Here is a 22,441-nt window from a genome sequence, read left to right on the forward strand (position 1 = left end):
GGGCTTCAAGCTCAGCTAGCAGGGACTGGAAGAGGCACTGGCCTGAATGTCAAGAGACAGATATTCTGGTTCCAACTCAGCCACTGACTTGATGTCGTCTAAGACAAGTCCTCTTTCTTATTCACGCTTCAGTTTCTCATCTGCGACATGAGGACATGGGACTCTTTCATTCCAAAGGCTCTTCCAGCCAGAGAGCCCATCTGCCCCTGTGACCTTCTCCCAGAGCCTGAGACATGGCCTGATGGCCCGGTTGCCACAGGACTTGGAGCCTATCTGCCATTGCAAGACCTGATTTAACAGCGCTCTTCTTCCAATACTGGGCAGTAGAGTTTTGGAAACTGACAAATGTTTGGTCTCTTTAGTGCCCAGTATGTAAACTGGCATAGTTTGGGGATGCTAAGAGTTTGTGAAATGAATGTTTTCAAGACACAAACACTGCCATGCCCATCAGGTGTGCAGAGCAGGCCTGAAGATCGTGATGAGACTCCCTTTTCAGCAGCAAAGCAGAAAGTGACAGTTGTGGCCTTCCTGGTGGCCAGACTTCTAGCATCTTTAGCCACCCAGACAGCCACCAAATGACATCACATAGAGAAGGCCTCAGAAAAGGAGGAGGGTGTATGGACCCACAGCTGATGAGGGGTCAGTGCTCAGCTACCAAGGTCCTCTTCTGGCCTGGTTGTCTCCCACCCCCAGGATGCATTCAAGGCTACACATCAGGAGCATAAATAAGGGTAGTCAACTCAGGCCCACTGGCAGCGACAAGTAGCCACTGACAGGGGGTCTGAGGCCATTCAGTGCAGAGCAGCTCCTCCACCCCAGTGGCCATCTTCAGACTGCAGCGCAGGGCTGGCCCTGATGCCAGCCGAGTGTGCAAAGTCCTGTTTCTTTGTCTTTATGTAGGGACCTGGGCGATGTGCTTTAGAGAAATTCCCTATTATTTCATGGGAAAGGGGTCTGTGAAAAGGAGAGGACAGGTTTTGGAACCAAGTTGACCTGGTGTCAAGTCCTGGCTCTGCCTTTTTTTTTTTTTTTCTGAGACAGGGTCTTACTTTGTCACGCAGGCTGAAGTGCAGTGGCTGTATCATGGCTCACTGCAGCCTTGACCTGCTGGGCTCAGGCAATCTTCCCACCTCAGCCAGAGGTGCTAGGACGCCAGGCACATGCCACCACACCCGGCTAATTTTTATATTTTTTTGTAGAGACCAGGCCTCACTATGTTGCCCAGGCCAGTCTTGAACTCCTGAGCTCAAGCAATCCTCCCACCTCAGCCTCCCAAAGTGCTAGGATTATAGGCAAGAGCCACTGTACCCAGCCTCTGCCTCTTGTTAATTTGACAACATCATGTACCTGCTGTGCCTGCTCCTTCCTCTGTAGAAGAGGGTGCTGGTCTTGCCCTTTTGAGGCCTCCATGAGGGTCAAATGTGTCATGGGACACATAAAGCCATGCCTGCGCAGATCTGTGGAATAAACAGCAATTCTGAGCAGGCTCATTTTAAATGGACTTACAAATTTGGGCCTTTCTTGTGTGCCTTCCTCATAAAACCCACTCCTCCCAGAATGTGTTTGGAAGTACTGCTGTATTTACCTGAGAGCTGTGCTTTTCCTCAAAAATATAAACGTGGTAATCTCTTGCATGAGGTGTGGCCTGCACCCTCACCTGCTTGTGGAAGGAGTCTGAATTGGCAGTGACCTGCGCGTTAGGGTCTCTGCTGGGGAAGTGGCAGGTGTGTGGCCCTCCCCTGGCCCTGTAGTGAGTGTGGCTGGCACCTAACGTTGCCCTTGTGGGAAGCTCAAGGGGGCGCTTTCTACTCCAGGCTCCTTTCCTTACTGGGAGGCCTTGAGCAAATAGCTGCCACTCCCTACTTTTAACAAATGTTTTTTCCTCATGTAAGAAAACTACCTGTGTGCTGGGGAAAATTTTGAAAATGACAAAAACCAGAATACCTACACCCATAATCAATTACAGAGAAAATAACAAAAACCAGAATACCAACACCCACAATCAATCAGAGAGAACCACTGCTCCTAATTCCTTCCAGTCTTTTTTCTTGGCACATACACATTTTTCTTATATATGACATAGGATATTTTATAAAGTTAGGATCCTACTCTGTGCACTGCTTGGTGATCTGATTTATTCAATGTATGAAACATTTTGAAAGTTTCTGTTATTAAATGTTCTTTCAAAATATAATTGTTAGCAGCCTTCCAGCCCTTGAGTTCTTCTTTAGCTTCTCCCTCATACGTCTGGTCTTGCATTCCCTTCCTCAGAGGCTGGGGTGGGGCTCCCATGGGGCGGCAGGCAGCCCAGTGCCCAGATCATGTGGCCACGAGTCTGTCCACTGGTCTGGAATCCTCGGACCAATAATCTCCTCTCCTCCTCTGTGTAGCACTTGGCACAAGCATGGGCAGGTGCCTTACCTTTGAGGCTCAGGTGACCTCACAATGCAAGGGTCACAGGTGGACCCACTGGGATAACTTCTGGGGAAAAACTGAAGGTTCCTCTCCCACTGGCCTCTCTGGCTGGTCCCTTGATCCCTCCTTCCCAGGGTTATCAGGCAAGCACAGCAATAAGGTCCTCCCTTGTTTCACAGGGCTGTGGGACCAGTCCTCCCTCTCAGGGCCTTGGGCCAGCCCCAGAACCCACTATGTTGAGCACTTTACACATATCCTCTTCTCTCCTGGGCTTCATGGCAGCCCTGGGTAGCTGGCCTTATCCTGGCCTCAATGCTGCCTGTCCTGACAGCCATGACTGACCACCAGTAACATAACGTCAACACTGAGGAGTAAGAGTGCCTGCTGGGAACACTGCAGGCCCAAGCTGATCAAGGGGGAGAAGCCCCACCCAGGGTGCCAGAGGTGGAGCTGGCCGGGGGTCACTGGGGCCAGGGCAATAGGCTTCTCCTTTCCCCACCACCCTCACCCTGGTGGATTCTCAACATCAAGGCTTGATTCAGCCAGCACTTTGGGAGGCTGAGGCAGGTGGATCACCAGAGGTCAGGAGTTCGAGACCAGCCTGGCAAACATGGGGAAACCCTGTCTCTACTAAAAATACAAAAATTAGCTGGGCATGGTGGCAGATGCTTGTAATCCCAGCTACTTGGGAGGCTGAGGCAGGAGAATTCCTTGAACCCAGGAGGCAGAGGTTGCAGTGAGCCAAGATCATGCCATTGCACTCCAGCATGGGTGACAAGAGTGAAACTCCATCTCAAAAAGAAAAAAAAAAAAAGACTTGATTCAGACAGAGCTCCTGGGACATGTCATGGGAGCCAGTGGGCATCCCTGGGGGAGGTTTTTGGAGACTGATGGGGCTCAACCTCAGCACCTGAAAGATGCCATGAGGTGGTCCGGCTGGCCCAAAAGTGGTAGAAGGTGAGAGCCATCCTAGCACAGGCTGCACACCATGGCACCACACTGCAATTTCTAGGTAGGCCTGGGGTCAGGGAGGAGGTAGGACCCACCCCTGCTTGTTTCTCCCCAGCACCAAGCACATCTGCTGACTAAAGAAGGGCCATGGCTGATTCTTGGTAATATAGTTCTGTTGGTTCAGGGAGTGCATAATGAGTGCAGGTGAGTGAGACTGCTTACAGGTGCCCATCAGGCACAAGACCAGCTAGTGTGACAGCAGAAATGGTAACCAACCAGAGAGAGAAGACAGAGGCACTTTTATATGGCTTTGCCTTCTACTGCCCCACAACGAGCTGATGAGAGCATCCCCTAAGGGACTTGGCCTAAAAGAGAAGAACAGCAGCAGAGATGCTAAGGCCTGTCCCAGCAGCAACCTCTGAAAACACCTGGGACCTGGCTGGCAGGCAGCAGTATAAGAACTAGAATTTATTTTAGCAAACCAAACAGAATAAAACATCCAGGAGCCACATTGGTGGGCCCAACAGTAGACCTGGCAGCAAATGCCGGAAGAAGCCTGTGGCCACAAACAGTCTGCCCATGGTGGTGGTTGGTGAAGTAGCACCTGTGCTGGCTCCTGGGCCCAAAGCTGCACTTGGGAACATTCCATGCTGTGCCTGCAGAGGTGCTCCAAGCTGACCCTGAGGCAGGCCTCATGCCACAAATGCTGCTTGCTTCAAACAGGGCACCCTTGGTGCTGCCTCCTCTGAGGCTGGCAGCTCCTTCCTGGATGTGCAAGGGAAAGAGCAGAGTGGAGAGCAGAGAGAGCGCCACATGTATTCCCCACAGCTGGCGATGATCATCTTCTGCCTTGGCTTCCTGTCCTTGTCTTTTCAGATAGAATAGAAGAGGGGAACTCAGGGGAATGAAGGAGCAGAATAAAGAGAGACTTAGGGATACCCATCCCCTCTGCCCCTGGGGACACTGGCCCTAACAGTGGTGGAGCTCATAATCCAATGAATAGAGTCACCCAAAAAAGAAGTGGATTCATCACAGGAATGTAAGGTTGGTTTAACATCCAAAAATCAATTGATGTAACAGGCAAATATCAACAGTATAAAAGACAAAAACCACATAATCATCTCAGATATAGAAAAAGCATTAGACGCCAGGCGCGGTGGCTCAAGCCTGTAATCCCAGCACTTTGGGAGGCCGAGGCGGGTGGATCACAAGGTCAAGAGATCAAGACCATCCTGGTCAACATGGTGAAACCCCGTCTCTACTAAAAATACAAAACATTAGCTGAGCATGGTGGTACGTGCCTGTAATCCCAGCTACTCAGGAGGCTGAGGCAGAAGAATTGCCTGAACCCAGGAGGCGGAGGTTGCGGTGAGCCGAGATCGTGCCATTGCACTCCAGCCTGGGTAGCATGAGTGAAACTCCGTCTCAAAAAAAAAAAAAAGAAAAAGCATTAGACAAAATCCAACACCTTTCATAATGAAAACTCAATAAACTTTCTCAATCTGATAAAAGGTATCAACAGAAAACTACATCGTGAAAGACCAGATGCTTTCCCCCTAAGTTCAGGAACAAGATGAGGATATTTGCCCTTGACATTTCTATTCAACATTGTACTGAAGGTTTTAGCCAGGGTAATTAGGTGAAAAAAACGAAATAAAAGGCATCCAATTGGCAAGGAAAATGTGAAGCTATTTCTATTTACAGGTGACACAGTCTTGCATGGAGAAAATTCTACAAAATCCACAAAAAAAACTATTAGAACAAATAAGCAAGTTCAGCAATGTTGCAGAATACAAGATCAATATACAATTGATTATATATATTTTTGTAGAGACAAGGTCCCACTGTGTTGCCTCAGGCTGGTCTCAGACTCCTGGACTACAGCAATTTTCCCACCTCAGTCTCCCAAGGTGCTAGAATTATGAGTATAAACCACATGCCTGGACTGTTTTGTGGTTTTCAAAGTATAAGCTTTATAGAGCTTTTAAACTTATTCCTAAATATTTTATTCTTTTTTATGCTATTGTAAATATAATTTTAAAAAAAATTTTGTTTTCAGGTTAATTGCTAATATATAGAAACGTAATTGCTATATACATAACTATTTTTTGAGAAGGGTCTCACTTGGCTGCCCAGGTTGGAGTGCAGTGTACAAAAAATTTTAAAAAATTTTTTAAAATTAGACAGATGTGGTGGTGTGTGCCTATAGTTCCAGCTAGTTGTAAGGCAGAGACATAGGGACCACTTGGGCACAGGAGTTTCAGACTGCAGTGAGCTGTGATTGTGCCACTGCACTCCAGCCTGGGCAACAGAGCGAGACCATGTCTCAAAAAAAAAAAAGAGAGAGAGAAACTGTTTGCAAATTATATAACTGATAAGAGACCTGTACCCAGAATATTTAAAGAATTCTTACTTGCTAGGCATGGTGGCTTATACTTATAATCCCAGCATTTTGCAGGGATAAGGTAGGAGGATTCCTTGAGCCCAGGAGTTAAAGACCAGCCTGGATAACATAGAAAGACCTCATTCCAATTTAAAAAAAAGAAGAAAAGAAAACCACAGAACATTATTGAAAAACACTGAAGAGGACCTAAACAAATGAAAAGATATCCTAAGTTCATGGATTAGAAGACTTAATATTGTTAAGATGACAATACTCCCAAATTGATCTACATATGCAGTTATAATCTGTATTAAAATCCTAGCTGGCTTTTTTTTTGTAGAAATTGACAAGAGCTTATCCCAAAATTCATAAGAAATATAAGAGAATCAGGATAACCAACAAATCTTGAAAGGAAAAACAGAGTTGGAAGACTACCATTTCCAGAATTAAAAACTTACTAGAAAGGTACAGAATTTAAGACAGCGTAGTAATGGCCCAATGACAGACATACAGATCAACAAAATTTAATTTAGAATCCAGAAGAAACCCTTACATTTATGGTCAGCTATATTCACCAAGGATACCAAGACAATTAAACAGGAAAAAACAGGATTTTCAACAAATGGTGCCAGGACGACTAAAAATCCACATGCAAAAGAGTAGCACTGGACCACTTTCCTCATGCTAGACACAAAACTAACTCCAAATGGAGCAAAGCCTTAAATGTGAGAGAGAAAATCATAAAATACTTACTAGAAAATGAAGGAGTAAATCTTCATAATCACTACACCAAAAGTGACAAAAAAGATAAATTAGACTTTATCAAAATTAAAATATTTTGTGATTCAAAGATGCCATCAAAACAGTGAAAAGACAACCCACAGAATGAGAGAAAAGGCTGGGCACGGTGACTCACACCTGTAATCCCAGCACTTTAAGAGGCTGAGGCAGGTGGATCACTTGAGGTTAGGAGTTTGGGATCAGCCTGGGCAACATAGTGAGACCCCATCTCTAAAAAAAATAAGAAAAAATTAGCCAGGCATTGTGGTGCATGCGTGTAGTTCCAGCTACTTAGGAGGCTGAGACAGAAGGATCACTTGAGCTCAGGAATTTGAGGCTGCAGCAAGCCGTGATTGCGCCACTGCACTCCAGTCTGGTTGACAGAGCAAGACCCTGTCACTATAAAAATAAAAAAAGAAGGAATTATGACTTCATTTGGCCAGGTGTGGTGACTCATGCCTGTAATCCCAGCACTTTGAGAAGTGAAGGCAGGCGGATCACTTGAGGCAAGCCTGGGCAACACAGGGAGACCTTGTCTCTACTGGGCCTGGTGGCATGCACCTGTAGTCCCAGCTATTCGAAAGGCTGAGACAGGAGGATCCCTTGAGCCCAGGGATGTCAAGCCTGCAGTGAGCTGTGATCGCATCACTGCACTCCAGCCTGGGTGACAGAGGGAGAACCTGTCTCAAAAAACAAAAAACAAAAGAATTCTTACTTAATAATGGAAAGACAAATAATCCAATTAAAAATGGGTAAAGGATCTGAATAGACATTTTTCCAAAGAAGATATACATAAGGCCAATAACACATGAAAAGATGCTCAACATCATTAACTAGCAGAGAAACGCCAATCAAAACCACAATGAGATATTACTTCACATCACTAATATAGGTCTAATAAAAAAAAAGAAGGATAAGGATAATCACAAGTCTTGGTAAGGATATAGAGGAATCAGAAACATCATACAATGCCGTTAAGAATGCAAAATGGTACAGCCACTTCAAACAGTCTGGTTGTTTCTCAAAACATTAAAAATAGTTATCAGCCAGACATGGTGGCTCATGCCTGTAATCCTAGCACTTCGAGTGGATCACTTGAGGCTAGGAGTTCAAGACCACCCTGGCCATCCTGGTGAAACTCCATCTCTATTAAAAATACCAAAATTAGCCAGGTGTGGTGGCACATGCCTGTAATCCCGGCTACTAGGGAGGCTGAGACAGGAGAATTGCTTGAACTGGGGAGGTGGTGGTTGCAGTGAGTTGAGTTCATGCCACTGCACTCTAGGCTAGACACAAATTTTTGTATAGACAAAAAAAAAAAAAAAAAGTTACATAACTCAGCATTTCCAATTCTATGGCATATCAAAGAGAATGAAAACATATGTCTATACAAAAATTTGTGTGTAGCTCGGCGAGGTGCTTCACACCTGTAATCCCAGCACTTTGGGAGACCAAGGTAGGCAGATCACGAAGTCAGGAGCTCAAGACCAGTCTGATCAACACAGTGAAACCCCATCTCTACTAAAATTACAAAAAAAGTTAGCTGGGGGTGGTGGTGTGTGCCTGTAATCTCTGCTCCTCAGGAGGCTGAAGCAGGAGAATTGCTTTAACCTGGGAGGCGGCAGTTGTAGTGAGCCAAGATTGTACCACTGCACTCCAGCCTGGGAAACAGAGCAAGACTCCATCTCAAAAAAAAAAAAAAATTGTATATGAATGTTCATAGTGGCATTATTCATAATAACCAAAAAGTAGAAACAACCTATCAGCTTATGAATGGATAAACAAATGTGGGGTATATGCAGACAGTGGATATTAATTAGCAATAAAAAGGAATGATAGGCTGATACATGCTACATCATGGATGAACCCTGAAAACATCATGCTAAGTTGAAAGAAGACACTCACAAAAGCCTATATATTGTATGATTCCATTATATTAAATGCCTAGAACGGGAAAATCCACGGAGACAAAAAGTAAATTGGGGTTCCCCAGGGCAGGGGGTCAACAGGATAGGGAGCAACTGCTAAAGAGTATAAAGCTCCCTTTTGGGGTGATGAAATGTTCTAACATTATTTGTGGTGATGGCCGCACAACTCTGTGAATACACTGAAAACCATTAAAATGTGTACTTTAAATGGGTAAACTGGATGGTATGTAAAATCCTACTAAAGCTGTTTTAAAAAAAGGTAATTATGCTACAAAATGGCAAAGCCCAGTGACAGAGACATTTGTGCATAGAATGGGAGCAATAGAGTCATCTAAGTGTTTGTGAAAAACAGAAAGAGACACTCATCCAAACACTCATCATGAAGGCTTTCTGAAGGAGGTGATAGTCTAAGTTCAATCCAAAAGGCCTAGGGCCAGGCACCGTGGCTCATGCCTGTAATCCCAGCACTTTGGCAGGCCAAGGCAGGAGGATCCCTTGAGCCCAGGAATACAAGACTAGCCTGGGCAACACAGATCTTGTCTCCGCCGGGCGCAGTGGCTCACACCTGTAATCCCAGCACTTTGGGAGGCCGAGGTGGGCAGATCACGAGGTCAAGAGATGGAGACCATCCTAGCCCACATGGTGAAAACCCATCTCTACTAAAAATACAAACATTAGCTGGCATAGTGGTGCATGCCTGTAGTCCCAGCTACTTGGGAGGCTGTGGCAGAAGAATCACATCTCTCAAACCTGGGAGGCAGAGGCTGCAGTGAGCAGTGCCACTGCACTCCAGCCTGGCGACAGAGCAAGACTCCGTCTCAAAAAAAAAAAAGAGAATGAAAGATCCTGTCTCAACAAACTCAACAAAAAGTTTAAAACCAGTCAGCCCTGGTGGTATATACCTGTAGTCCCAGCTACTTGGGAGGCTAAAGCAGGAGGATCACTTGAGCCCAGGAGGTTGAGGCTTCGGTGGCCAAGATCATGCCACTGCACTCCAACCTGGGTGACAAGAGCAAGACAGTTTCAGCAACAACAATGTAACACACAAATAAAAAGCCTGAGCCAGGCGCAGTGGCTCACGCCTGTAATCCCAACACTTGTGAGACCAAGGCAGGCGGATCATGAGGTCAGGAGTTCGAGACCAGCCTGACCAACATGGTGAAACCCCATCTCTACTAAAAATACAAAAATTAGCTGGGCGTGGTAGTACATGCCTGTAATCCCAGCTACCCAGGAGGCTGAGGCAGGAGAACTGCTTGAACCCAGAAGGCGGAGGTTGCAATGAGCCGAGATTGCGCCACTGCACTCCAGCCTGGGTGACAGAGTGAGACTCTGTCTCAAAAACAAACAAACAAACAAACAAACAAACAAACCTGGGTTTGGTAGGGGATTAGGGGGCATAGGTTAAGGAGCTACAGTTCATTGTGGCAATGGGAAACCCCCTCTTCATGGCTGAGCCTCCAGATTGGGTACTTCCTTCATTTGGGGACCATGTCCCATTCTACTCTTTTTTTTTTTTTTTTTGAGACAGAGTTTTGCTCTGTCGCCAAGCTGGAGTGAGTGCAGTGGTGCGATCTGAGCCCACTACAACCTCTGCCCCCCAGATTCAAGCGATTCTCCTGCGTTAGCCTGCCAAGTAGCTAGGATTACAGGTGCTCACCACCACGCCCAGCTAATTTTTTTGTATTTTTAGCAGAGATGAGGTTTACCATGTTGGCCAGGCTGGTTTCTAACTCCTGACCGCAGGTGATCTGCCTGCCTCATCCTCCCAAAGTGCTGGGATTACAGACATGAGCCACCACGCCCAACCAATAGCTTTTTAAAATAATTAAATATTCAAACATTTATTGCATGCTTGCTGTGTGCCAGACACTGTTCCAGAATACAATGGTGAAAAAGAACGCCTAAGTCCTGGCCTCACGAGGCTGACATTGGAGAAAGGGGGACTGAAAATAAATAAGTAAAATATTAAACGTATAACACAATTACAGGTAATAAGCCTAAGAAGAAAAATGAGGCTGATTAAAAAGAAGAGTTGAGATGGCAGGAAAGCCTATTTTAGGGAGAGGTCAGGGTAGGCCTCTCAGTTGAGGGGACACACGCGTGGCAGCTGAAGAAAGTGGGTGTGGGCCTCCCGCCGCCGGCACCGCCCCCTCCAGCCACGCCTCCCGCCCGGAAAGTTGCCCCGGGTGGCCCGCGGCCCCAACGCCCGCAGCCCGGCCCCCACCACTCCCCCGGGCGGCCGGCATTGAAAATTCACCCGCATTTTTGAAACGTGGCTTGGGGGTTTTCTCTCTTTTTCCTGCCCCGGCCTCCCTGCCCTCACGCCCGGTCTTCTTGACCCGCCGCGCTCCTGCCCGGGCAGACGCCCTGCGTCTCCATCAGCCCGCGGTTTCCCTGCAGCTGGCGGCACGGAGCTGCTCACGTTTTTATTTGTGCGCGTGGATGTGAGCGTTTCTGCTCCTGCGGCCCCGCTTCCAGGAAGCCCGCGGGCAGCCGGGGTCGCCTTCAGGGCCCCTCAGACCAGCTCCGCACCCGCCAGCCGGAGGGGTGCCTCTGGCCCTGGGAAAGCACCCCGGGGCCGTCGGGCTCTGGGAACTGGGAGGACTCCGTGTCCCTGAGTCCACCAGCGTCGACGCACGAATTAAAAAAAAAAAAAAGAAAAAAAAAAAAAAAAAGAAAGTGGGTGTGAACCATCTGGACAGTGGAGGAAGAACACTCCAGGAGAGGAAAGGGCATGTGCAAAGGTCGAGGCAGAAGTGCGCTCAGCATGTCTGAGGAACAGCGAGACTGCCTATGGATGCAGAGGGCGAGGGGCAGCACATCCTAGGAGCACAGAGAAGCGCCAAGACCCAGTTGGGTTAGCCCTGTAGGACAGGGTCCCGTATACAGCACAGGATGGGTCAGCATGAAGATGATGTGATCAGATTTATGATTAAAAACAATCATTCTGCGCCAGGCACAGTGACTCACGTCTGTAATCCCAGCACTTTGGGAGGCCAAGGTGAGGTCGGGAATTCGAGACCAGCCTGGCCAATATGGTGAAACGCCATCTCTACTGAAAATACAAAAATCTGCAGGGCATGGTGGTGAATGCCTGTAATCCCAGCTATTCGGGAGGCTGAGGCAGAAGAATCACTTGAACCCAGGAAGCAGAGGTTGCAGTGAGCTGAGATCACACCACTGCATCCCAGCCTGGTGACACAGCAAGACTCCATCTTGGAGGAAAAGACAAAACAAAACAATCACTCCGTCTGCCAGGTGAAGATCAGACTATGAAGGTGAAGAAGCCAGGCTGGAAACAGGAGGACTTGGGGGTAGGGGGAAAGGGTGAAGAGTAGCTGGTCCAGGAGATGACTTGAAGCCAGATAAATATGACCTGCAGGTGACGCAGGAGTCCATGATGACTTCCAAGTTTCTGACCAAGCAGCCAAGTGGATGGTGGAGTCATTTATTGAAACAGGGAAAAGGGGGAGGAAGGGTTTGGGGGAGAAAGCCAAAGCCACATTTCGGACATGTGAAGTGTGAGATGCTCGTGGGATATCCAGCAAAGGTGACAGGTAGGTAGTTGGATAGGATTCTGCAGCTCCGGGAGCCATCAGCATGGAGACCCATGTGGACAAGCTTTACTCAGTGATTTCACTGAAAGTCCTGGGACCCGGTGTAATTGCCCAGGGCATGGGTTCTTAGTGGTGTCATACTGCCCCCTAGCGGCTAGTAGAAATTACAGTCTATTTTTGGTAGTCAGTAATAGGGTGCTACTGGCATTAGAAGGAAGGGATAGGGAGGGACTCTAGATGTCCTGCAATCTCTCATCTAATGAAGAGTTATTCTAAATCCTGGATTTTTAAAAACCCTGAATAACATTCATGTAAATAAGAAAAATCTATTTATGGCCAGGCGCAGTGGCTCACGCCTGTAATCCCAGCACTTTGGGAGGCCTAGGTGGGCTGATCATGAGGTCAAGAGATTGAGACCATCCTAGCCAACATGGTGAAAACCCATCTCTACTAAGATACAAAAATATGCACATGGTGGCACGCGCCTGTAATCCCAGCTACTTGGGAGGCTGAGGCAGGAGAACTGCTTGAACCCAGAAGCGGAGGTTGCAGGGAGCAGAGATGGCGCCACTGCACTCCAGCCTGGTGCCTGGCAACAGAGGAAGACTCTGTCTCAAAAAAAAAAAAAAAAAAAAAGAAAGAAAGAAAGAAAAGAAAAATCTATTTATAATAATCTGAGCCTAGAACTTAACTCTATTTTCCATATAAACCCAAACAATTATTTTTTGTATCAAATTTTTCCATAAATCAACCCATCCTGTCACATATCATTTCTTTTTGTTCAGAATTTTACCAAGAGATTTTTACTATTTCAGAACTTTATGTTACTTTGATTCTGCCAAAACAACACACCTGAATCAGTCCACACTGCTGATTGCTGCTCTAGGCAGAAGTACACATGTTCAAATATTTTATACATGTAGTTGTATAAAAGCATTTGAATACCGAAATGCACATTATGTTATTACAAATTATTTTCCTTTAATTTCCCTTTATATTACAACCATGGCATAATACTGTGGGGTGTTTTGTTTGAGACAGAGTCTTGCTCTGTCACCCAGGCTGGAGTGCAAATGGTACAACCTTGGCTCACTGCAACCTCTGCCTCCCAAGCTTAAGCCAGCCTCCCATCTCAGCCTCCTGAGTAGCTGGGACTACAGGTGTGCGCCACCACGCCTGGCTGATTTTTGTATTTTTTGTAAAGATGGGGTCTTGCCACGTTGTCCAGGCTGATCTCAAACTCCTAGGCTCAAGCAATCCTCCCACCTCGGCCACCCAAAGTGCCGGGATTACAGATGTGAGATACTGCACCTGGCCAATACTGTTTTTAATTAGGCACTCACGGAAGGGTGTAAAGCTGTCACTTCCATCTCAGCGCAGATGAGCTGTAAGAGGCAGGTGCTAGGCTAAAAGGGTGAGAACTATTAAGGTAAAGAGTGAATACAGATAAAGAAAAGCCATGGTGAGCACTGGGGCCCTCCAAAAATTTAGACTGGGAGAAGGAAGAGACAAGGGAAGAGACTGAGGAGAAGACACCATGGGGCAAAAGGAGAGAAAAGGGAGGTCACCACTGTTACAGGAAGGCAAGCAGACCAGGCAGGAGAGAACAATGCAGCCAGGGGAGGAGATGTGGCCGTGGGAAGAGTAGTTCTCCTCTGATTGTTTCTATCAATAAGTGACACCATCAGCTGAGAGGCAGAGTGTGAGGTAATGGTGTAGGGCTGAGGGTAAAGAAAAGGCATGTTTTCCCTTCAGACCATGGATGACAAGTACCTCCAGAAATCTGGGAGGACCACTGGGCATTGCTTAAGGTGCCCTTAAGACCTGAGCTCCTCAACTCAAGGGGGACCAGACAGCTCAGGTCCCCCTCCAGCAGACAGAGTTCTGCACTAGGTAAAAGGAGCACAAGAGAGAGGCAGCGGGCTCCTTGGCAAGAGGAAGAAGAGTGCATCCAGCGACGGCGTGTGGGATGTGAGTGAGGCAACAGGGCAGTGTGGCGTGGGTGGATGGGCAGAGCATCCATGAGTCCAGAGCACATGCCAGCCACGAAAACCTCCAGAAGGATGATGTGGTGGTATCACATGAGGAAAGCTGAATATGCACTGCAGATGAGAGAATAGTATTGAAGCAGTGTTTGTTTTCTGATTTTGATAACTATGTCCTGGTAATATTAAAAATATTCTGTTTCTCATGAAATAGATGCTGAAGTATTTAGTGGTAGAGGAACATGAACACTCCTACTTACTCTCAAATGGCTCTAAAAAAATATGCACTGTCAGGCGGGGCACGGTGGCTCATGCCTGTAATCCCAGCACTTTGGGAGGCTGAGGCAGGCAGATCACTAGGTCAGGAGATCAAGATCATCCTAGCTAACACACTGAAACCCCATCTCTACTAAAACTACAAAAAAAAAAACACAACAATTTAACCGGGTGTGGTGGCATGCACCTATAGACCCGGCTACAGGGGATGATGGTCAGGAGATCGAGACCATTCTGGCCAACAGTTCCACCCCGTCTCTACTAAAAATACAAAAATTAACTGGGCATGGTGGTGGGCACTTGTAATCCCAGCTACTAGGGAGGCTGAGGCAGGAGAATCGCTTGAACCAGGTAGTCAGAGGTTGCAGTGAGCCAAGATCGCACCACTGCACTCCAGCCTGGTGGACACAGCGAGACTCCATCTTAAAAAAAAAAAAAAAAAAAAAATACACACTGTCTATAAATATACACAGAAGGAGAATAAACAGGAAATGATGTTCACCAATAAAAACAACTGGTGAACCTGAGTGAAGGCCAGCAAAGGTGTATGGGGTTCATCGTGCTATTCTTGTAACTTCTGTGAGCTTGATATTACATAAAGCAAAAAGTTACAAAAACAATAACAAGACACCACTGTAGGAGCAGACCCAGTCGCCTATGCTTCTTCCTCTTTTAAAAGGAGACAAATGGGAACTGAAATAAGCCCCCCCCAAAAAAAGGCTTTCCAAAGCCCAGAGCAAACTCCACCCTAGCAAGGCTGAACAGGTGGCGGGGTCTCCTCCAGACTCCGTTTCTTGGCCGGAACCAAGGCTCATCCTTCCACCCTGCACGGCCAGCCCGCCCTCACCCAGCCTCGTCACCACATGCTGAGTGGTTCCTACCTGGTCCTGTGTGTTTGAAGATAAAGTTTTCATCATCAAACTTCTTCTTGTTAATGGACTTGCCCCTGGTGCCACTGTGGTTTGTGAAATCACTGCCCTGGCACATGAACTGGGGGATGATGCGGTGGAAGCTGCTTCCCTTGAAACCAAGTCCTTTACATGGGTGCACAGGTAACGAAAATTCTCTGGGGTTGAGAAAGGGAAAAGTGCTAAGGTAAGAATATCAAACTAGATAATTAAAACTCCAAGCTCTCTGTAACACACTATATCTACAAAAATAAAAATAAATAGTTGGGTCCCAGGCACGGTGGCTCATGACTATAATCCTAGCACTTTGGGAGGCCAAGGTGGGTGGATCACCTGAGGTCGGCAGTTCGAGACCAGCCTAGCCAATATGGTGAAACCCCATCTCTACTAAAAATATAGAAATTAGCTGGGTATGGTGGTGCACACCTATAATTTCAGCTACTGGGGAAGCTGAGGCAGGAGACTTGCTTGAACCCGGGAGGCAGAGACTGCAGTGAGCCAAGTTCATGCTACTGCACTCCAGCCTGGGTGGCAGAGCCAGACTCTGTCTTAAAAAAAAAAAAAAAATAGTTGGGCATGGTGGCATGTACCTGTAGTCGCAGCTACTGGGAGGCTGTGATGGGAGACTCTCTTAATCTCAGGAGGTTGAGGCTGCAGTGAGCCAGGTTCCAGCCAATGCACTCCAGCCTCAGTTTCTTTATTGCAGTCAACAAAAGATGACTCCATGCAGCTCAGCCCCAGGGCCCCTGCTTGGAGCCCATGAGAGCCTGTGAGGGCAGGAGGTCGCCCTCCTGATTCCAAGGGAGGACACATTTCTGCAGCCCGCCTGTGTGGGGGCCCAAACTCCAACTCTCCAAATCTAAAAAGGCACATAGTACCTTCATTTAAACTAAATGCTTAAGTGTGGAAGTGGCACATAAATAGATTGAACAGATTAGGAGAAGAGAAGAGAAAGTCCAGAATAGACTGAGATATGTATGGAAATTCAGCATTTCAGCTGGGCATGGTGGCTCACATCTGTAATCTCAGTTCTTGGGGAGGCTAAGGAAGGAGGACTGCCAGAGCACAGGAGTTGGAGACCAGCCTGGACAACGAGGCAAGCCCTTATCTCTATTAAAATATGTATATAAAGAAAGGAATTCAGTATTTCACAAAGCTTGGCATCTTAAATCACTGGGGTAAAGATGGACTTTCTATAAACTGGTCTTAGGACAACTGAAAAAAATGTGGACTCCCCTGCCCAATTGTGCTAGTCAGCCATGACCTGAGAAGGTATATAGTGACCAGGAGCTCAAATTCCCACAGACAAAGGTCTAGGTCACCTCACCAGCTAAGCCATTTAGATGATCAGAGGGGCCAGCTGAAATGAGGATGAGAGGCATCTGAAATGGATAACAGAGGAGGGAGACCAGGCATGGTGGCTCACACCTGTAATCCCAGCACTCTGGGAGGCCAAGGCAGGTGGATCATCTGAGGTCAGGAGTTTGAGACCAGCCTGGCCAACATGGTGAAACCCCATTTCTAGTAAAAATACAAAAATTACCCAGGCATGGTGGCGGGTGCCTATAATCCCAGTTACTTGGGAGGCTGAGGCAGGAGAATCACTTGAACCTGGGAGGCAGAGGTTGCAGTGAGCCAAGATTGCGTCATTGCACTCAAGCCTGGGTGACAAGAGCAGACTCCATCTCAAAAAAAAAAAAAAAAAAAAAAAAGACAGTAGAGGAGGAAGATGATGAGTATCATTTGCAGTTCTGGGACCAACAGCAACAATGGGGACCAGAGTTCATCCCACTATCTTTCCTCTAATTTCCCTAGAAAAAGAGATTAACCAGAACCCTGAAGGAGCTGACCTCAAGTGAAGTGAACTTATAGGAAGCAAGTGGATCTGAGAGATACAATGGGAGGAGCACAGTGGATGCTGGGGTATGCCAATCCCTGCAAGACCACAACTGTCAATTCCCTCAGCATCCAGGAGTGTTGGGTATCACCAGCCCCAGGATGAGACTCATCCCAGAAAATGCCCTTGGCTAAAGGGAGCTGCCTCACCAACGTTCACACCACTCCTGGGAATCAGCCAGAATTGGTGACTGGTCCACAGGAGGACACAAGGGCCTGATCCCCTGGCCTTAGTTCAGGATAACTCTGAAGGGATATCCACACTCCAAAACTCCCCCTGGGATCAGCTGGGGCATCTGTGTGACTACAGGCAGTTCTATAACTCCGTCTGCCCAATCTGCTTCCCTCATCTGCAGGAGTTGTTCCTGAGATCACTCCCCAACAAACTTCCTGCATGCAAATCTCTACGGGTGTTTCCCAGAAAAAACTTAACCAAAAACAGCCAAAAACTTAAAAAAGTCAATAGAGACATTGCAATAAAAGCCCAAATAATTAAAATAGTTAAATGAATGTTGCCTCCGGCAGGGTAGAAAAATGGTGTTGGGGGAACAGAAAAATGTTTTATTATAGAATGATTTTCTTTAAACTATATGCAATTATGACTTAGAAACATTTTATAAAGCTAGATTAAGACAAAAAAATATTATAGGTAAAAAAGATCATTATGAATATTTAAGAAAAAAGGGGATGGCCAGGTGCAGTGGCTCACGCCTGTGATCCCAGCACTTTGGGAGGCTGAGGTGGGCAGATCATGAGGTCAAGAGATCAAGACCATCCTGGCCAACATGGTGAAACCCCGTCTCTACTAAAAAATACAAAAATTAGCTGAGTGTGGTGGCAGGTGCCTGTAGTCCCAGCTACTAGGGAGGCTGAGGCAGGAGAATTGCTTGAACCCAGGAGGAGGAGATTGCAGTGAGCCAAGATTGCGCCATTGCACTCCAGCCTGGCGCCTGGCAACAGAGCAAGGCTCTCACTCAAAAAGTCAAAAAAAAAAAAAAAAGAAAGAAAGAAAAAAGGAAAATACAACTGTCAATAGTAACTACCTCTGGGAGATGGGCCAAATAGTAAGAAGAAAAAAATTTAGCTTTTGATTGATACTCTTAAAAATAGTACTTTTCGGGCCGGGCGCGGTGGCTCACGCCTGTAATCCCAGCACTTTGGGAGGCTGAGGCGGGTGGATCACGAGGTCAAGAGATCGAGACCATCCTGGTCAACATGGTGAAACCCCATCTCTACTAAAACTACAAAAAATTAGCTGGGCATGGTGGCGCGTGCCTGTAATCCCAGCTTCTCAGGAGGCTGAGGCAGGAGAATTGCTTGAACCCAGGAGGCGGAGGTTGCGGTGAGCCGAGATCGCACCATTGCACTCCAGTCTGGGTAACAAGAGCGAAACTCCGTCTCAAAAAAAAAAAAAAAAAATAGTACTTTTCTGGCTGGGTGAGGTCACTCATGTCTATAATCCCAGCATTTTGGGAGACTGAAGTGAGAGAATCATTTGAGACCAGTTCAAGATCAGATTGGACAACATGGCAAAACCCCACCATCTCTAAAAAAAAATACAAAAATTAGTTGGGCAACATAGTGAAACCTCCATCTGTATAAAAAATTGGCTGGGCATGGTGGGGCATGCCTGTGGTCCCAGCTACATTGGAGGCTGACCTGGGAGGATCACTTGAGCCTGGAAAGTTGAAGCTGCAGTGAGCTGTGATCACACCACTGCACTCCAGCCTGGACAATAGAACTAGACCCTGTCTCAAAGAAAAAAAAATGGCATTTTTCCAGTGAAGACACTTGGCAAACAACTGCTTGACCAAGTCAACAAAGTTAACTTCACGAACATCTGAACTGACATCATGTACTTCCTCATACAATGCACTAACAACACTGCTTCTGTGCTACTGCTGCCAAAACATATAACCTAAATCTAATTGTGAGGAAGTACTAGGCAAATACAAACTGAGAAGCACCCTTAAACACAACTGGCCTATTCTCTTCAAAGATGTCAAGATCAAAAAAGGCAATGAAATTAACAAACTGTTTCTAATAAAAGGAGACTAGGCCGGGGCGCAGTGGCTCACCCTTGTAATCCCAGCACTTTGGGAGGCTGAGGCAGGCGGATCATGAGGTCAGGAGTTTAAGACCAGCCTGGCCAGCATAGTGAAACCCCATCTCTACTAAAAACACAACTAGCCGGGCGTGGTGGTGGATGCCTGTAGTCCCAGCTACTCGAGAGGCTGAGGCAGGAGAATCGCTTGAACCCGGGAGGCGGAGGTTGCAGTGAGCCGAGATTGTGCGACTTCACTCCAGCCTGGGCGATAATGTGAGACTCCATCTCAACAACAAAAAAAGGAGACTAAAGAGACTCAACAACGAAATAAATTTGGGAATCCTTGTCAGGGAAGAAAAATTACTATAAAGAACGATATTGGGACAAGTGATAAATCTGAATATGGCTCATCAAAGTACTTGATGTCACATTTTATAATTTTGATAGTTGTACTCTATTATGCCAGGGAATATTCTGGTTCTTAGGAAATATATACGGAATTTAGGAGTCAAGGTGCATGGTCTTCAATTTCTCAAGTGGAACAGGGGAAAAATACATATATGCATCTGTGTATAATGTACATAAAGAAAATGATAAAGCATACAGGGCACAAAGAGGAAATTAATGAGTAGGTAAAGGATACATAAGAGTTCCTCTAAATATTCTTTTTTTTTCTTGTTTTTTTTTTCCTTGATTTTTTTTTTTTCTGCCAAGGCCTTGCTCTGTTGCCCAGACTGGCGTGCAGTGGTGCAATGATGGCTCACTGCAGCTTCAACCTCCTGGGCTCAAGCCATCCTCCTGTCTCAGCCTCTCAAATAGCTAGAACTATAGGCACATGCCACTATACCTGTCTAATGTTGTATTTTTTGTAGAGATGGCATCTTGCTGTGCTGCCCAGGCTGATCTCAAACTCCTGGACTCAAGTGATCCTCCAGCCATGGCCTCCTAAAGTGTTGAGATTACAGGTGTGAGCCACTGCACCTGGCCCATTGAAATATTCTTACAGAATTCTTATTCTATATATCTGTAAGTTTGAAAAGATATCCAAATAAAATTACAAAACAAAACAATAAAACCAAACCAGAGGATAAAACTGTTTATAACTTTTAGTTACCTACTCTTTCTAATGGCTCTAAGCCTTTATAGAGCTTCAAAAATGCCTGCTGTGCCTCATTTGTTACTAGATGCTGGGATATGAGATGCCTCAGGTGAAAAGTGTTAAGGGCCCAGGACTCCAGATAGCTTCCTCTCCATCCTGTTCAGCCACCACTGTCCTCACCTCAGTGCCCTGCTTACCTGCTGTCATGGGCATGACGTCAGAATGCAGGAGCATCCGGATGAGGCCGGCCAGCTTGTTCCCAATCCATGTACACCTGAAGATTTGACCAGGCCTTTTTAGTGGCAGGCTCTCTCTAGGTGCAAAAGAAATTGCTAGTTACAGACAGCTCCCTGACACCCCAAATAGGAGGGTGAGTATTCTAGGCACCCACCCAGAACACAACTCCAGTGAGCAGGCTGGAGCAAGTGCTAACAGGGAAGGCCTTGGGCCTGACAGGGCTGCAGGAGGCAGAAGCCCCGGCTGTAGCACCAGCTGGATGCCCAGAGACAGGAGACCTCAGCACTGGCTAACCTGAGCCCCACACATGAGTATGTTACCTCATCAGGCTCACCCTCAGAAGTATCAGTTTCCTCCTCCTGCCCCGCAGTCACAGAACAGCATTTTTCTGGCCCATGATCAACAACTCTCAAATCTTCAAATGCCAGTTCCAATCTACCCACCGTCTTCCAATTAAACGAAGCCATCCATGTCCCACCACCTCTTCCCTCTTCGCTTGGCCCTGCACATACACGGGCTGGCTACATAAAAGCAAGGGGGCAGCCCTCTTGCTCAGGCCTAAGCACTCAGAAGATAGCGGAGGAGGCTGGGTCATTTTGCTTTGTGCTCCAGGATAAGATTGGCTAGAGGATAAATACAACATTCAATACAAACCCTCCCATTTGTGAGGTAGAGAAAACTCTATTGTTTTTGACCTCTTTGTAGTTTGAATTAATAGTTCAACATACAGGTATTGAGCTATCAGGCCAGGCACTGGGATTCTTAAATAAATGGATATAGTTGGGTGGGTGGCTCACTCTATAATCCCAGCACTTTGGGAGGCCCAGTGCTGGGATTGAGGAATGATTGAGCCCAGGAGTTCTGAGATCAATCTGGGCAACAAAATAAGACCCTGTCTCTACAAAATAAAAAATGAAAAATTTAGCTGGGTATGGCGGCGTGCCTGTACTTCCAAGTACTTGAGAGGCTAGAGCAGGAGGATCACTTGAGCCTGGGAAGTCAGAGCTGCAGTGAACTGTGATGGCACCACTGCACTCCAGCCTAGGCAACAGAGCAAGACCCTGACTCAAAAAATAAAAAATAAATAGATAGGCAGTTAGATAGATATGGCCCCTGCTCTTGAGGAACTGGCCTGGCCACTGGGGGAGGGATGTCCACAATGTAAGAGGCACACAGATCCTGGAGCTCTATAGCCTTAGTTCAGACCTCAGCTCCACCACTTATGAACTGTGTAACACTGGACAAGGTACTGACCTCACTGCGCCCCAGAGCTTCCTCACCTAGAACTAGGGATAACAAAGTACTTATCGGCCTGGCGTTAGCTCATGCCTATAATTCCAGCACTTTGGGAGGCCTAGGCGAGCGGATTACCTGAGGTCAGGAGTTTGAGACTAGCCTGACCAACATGGAGAGACCCCGTCTCTAATAAACACACAAAATTAGCTGGGCATGGTGGCGCATGCCTGTATTCCCAGCTACTCAGGAGGCTAAGGCAAGAGAATCACTTGAACCTGGGAGGCGGAGGTTGCGGTGTGCCAAGATTGTGCCATTGCACTCCAGCCTGGGCAACAAGAATGAAACTCCATCTCAAAATAAATAAATAAATAAAATATTAGTAGAGCACTTAGAACAGTGCCTGGCACAGAGTAAGCAATATTTAGCCATTTGTTAAATAAGTAATTTCAATATAATCCAGTCACATTTCTATATAATTACATTTCAATATAATGCCAGGACAGAGGGTGCCAGAGGAACCCAGAGGCCATGGGAGCCCAGAGTGATACTTACCTCACTCACTGCAGGATTCAGAAAAGCTTCCTGGAGAAGGTGGTAAATGGGCTAAACTATGAGAAATGGGCAGGCATTAGCTACATAAAATAAGTTGGAAAGGACACTGCAGGCAGAGAAATGACTTACATCAAAACAGAGATTTACAGGTTATCTACAAACTCTTTTTTTTTTTTTTTTTTTTTTTT

The 22,441-nt window shown here is 46.6% G+C and overlaps 1 long non-coding RNA gene across 1 annotated transcript in view; it reads right to left on the minus strand.

Annotated features, from left to right (window-relative positions):
* Nucleotides 1–1,249: 1,249 nt before the first annotated feature.
* The window catches only part of LOC116529571, a 23,129-nt gene continuing 1,937 nt past the window's right edge, over nt 1,250–22,441 (minus strand). Inside the window, exons 2-5 of the long non-coding RNA XR_004259549.1 lie at nt 22,254–22,416; nt 20,426–20,541; nt 15,160–15,344; nt 1,250–1,457 (exon numbers count right to left, since the gene is read on the minus strand). This is a non-coding gene — a long non-coding RNA (uncharacterized LOC116529571). The remainder of the gene's footprint in view (nt 1,458–15,159; nt 15,345–20,425; nt 20,542–22,253; nt 22,417–22,441) is intronic.

This window comes from Sapajus apella, unplaced genomic scaffold (genome assembly GCF_009761245.1).
Source record: "Sapajus apella isolate SASKATOON/1434 unplaced genomic scaffold, GSC_monkey_1.0 scaffold62, whole genome shotgun sequence".
Lineage (NCBI taxonomy): Eukaryota > Metazoa > Chordata > Mammalia > Primates > Cebidae > Sapajus > Sapajus apella.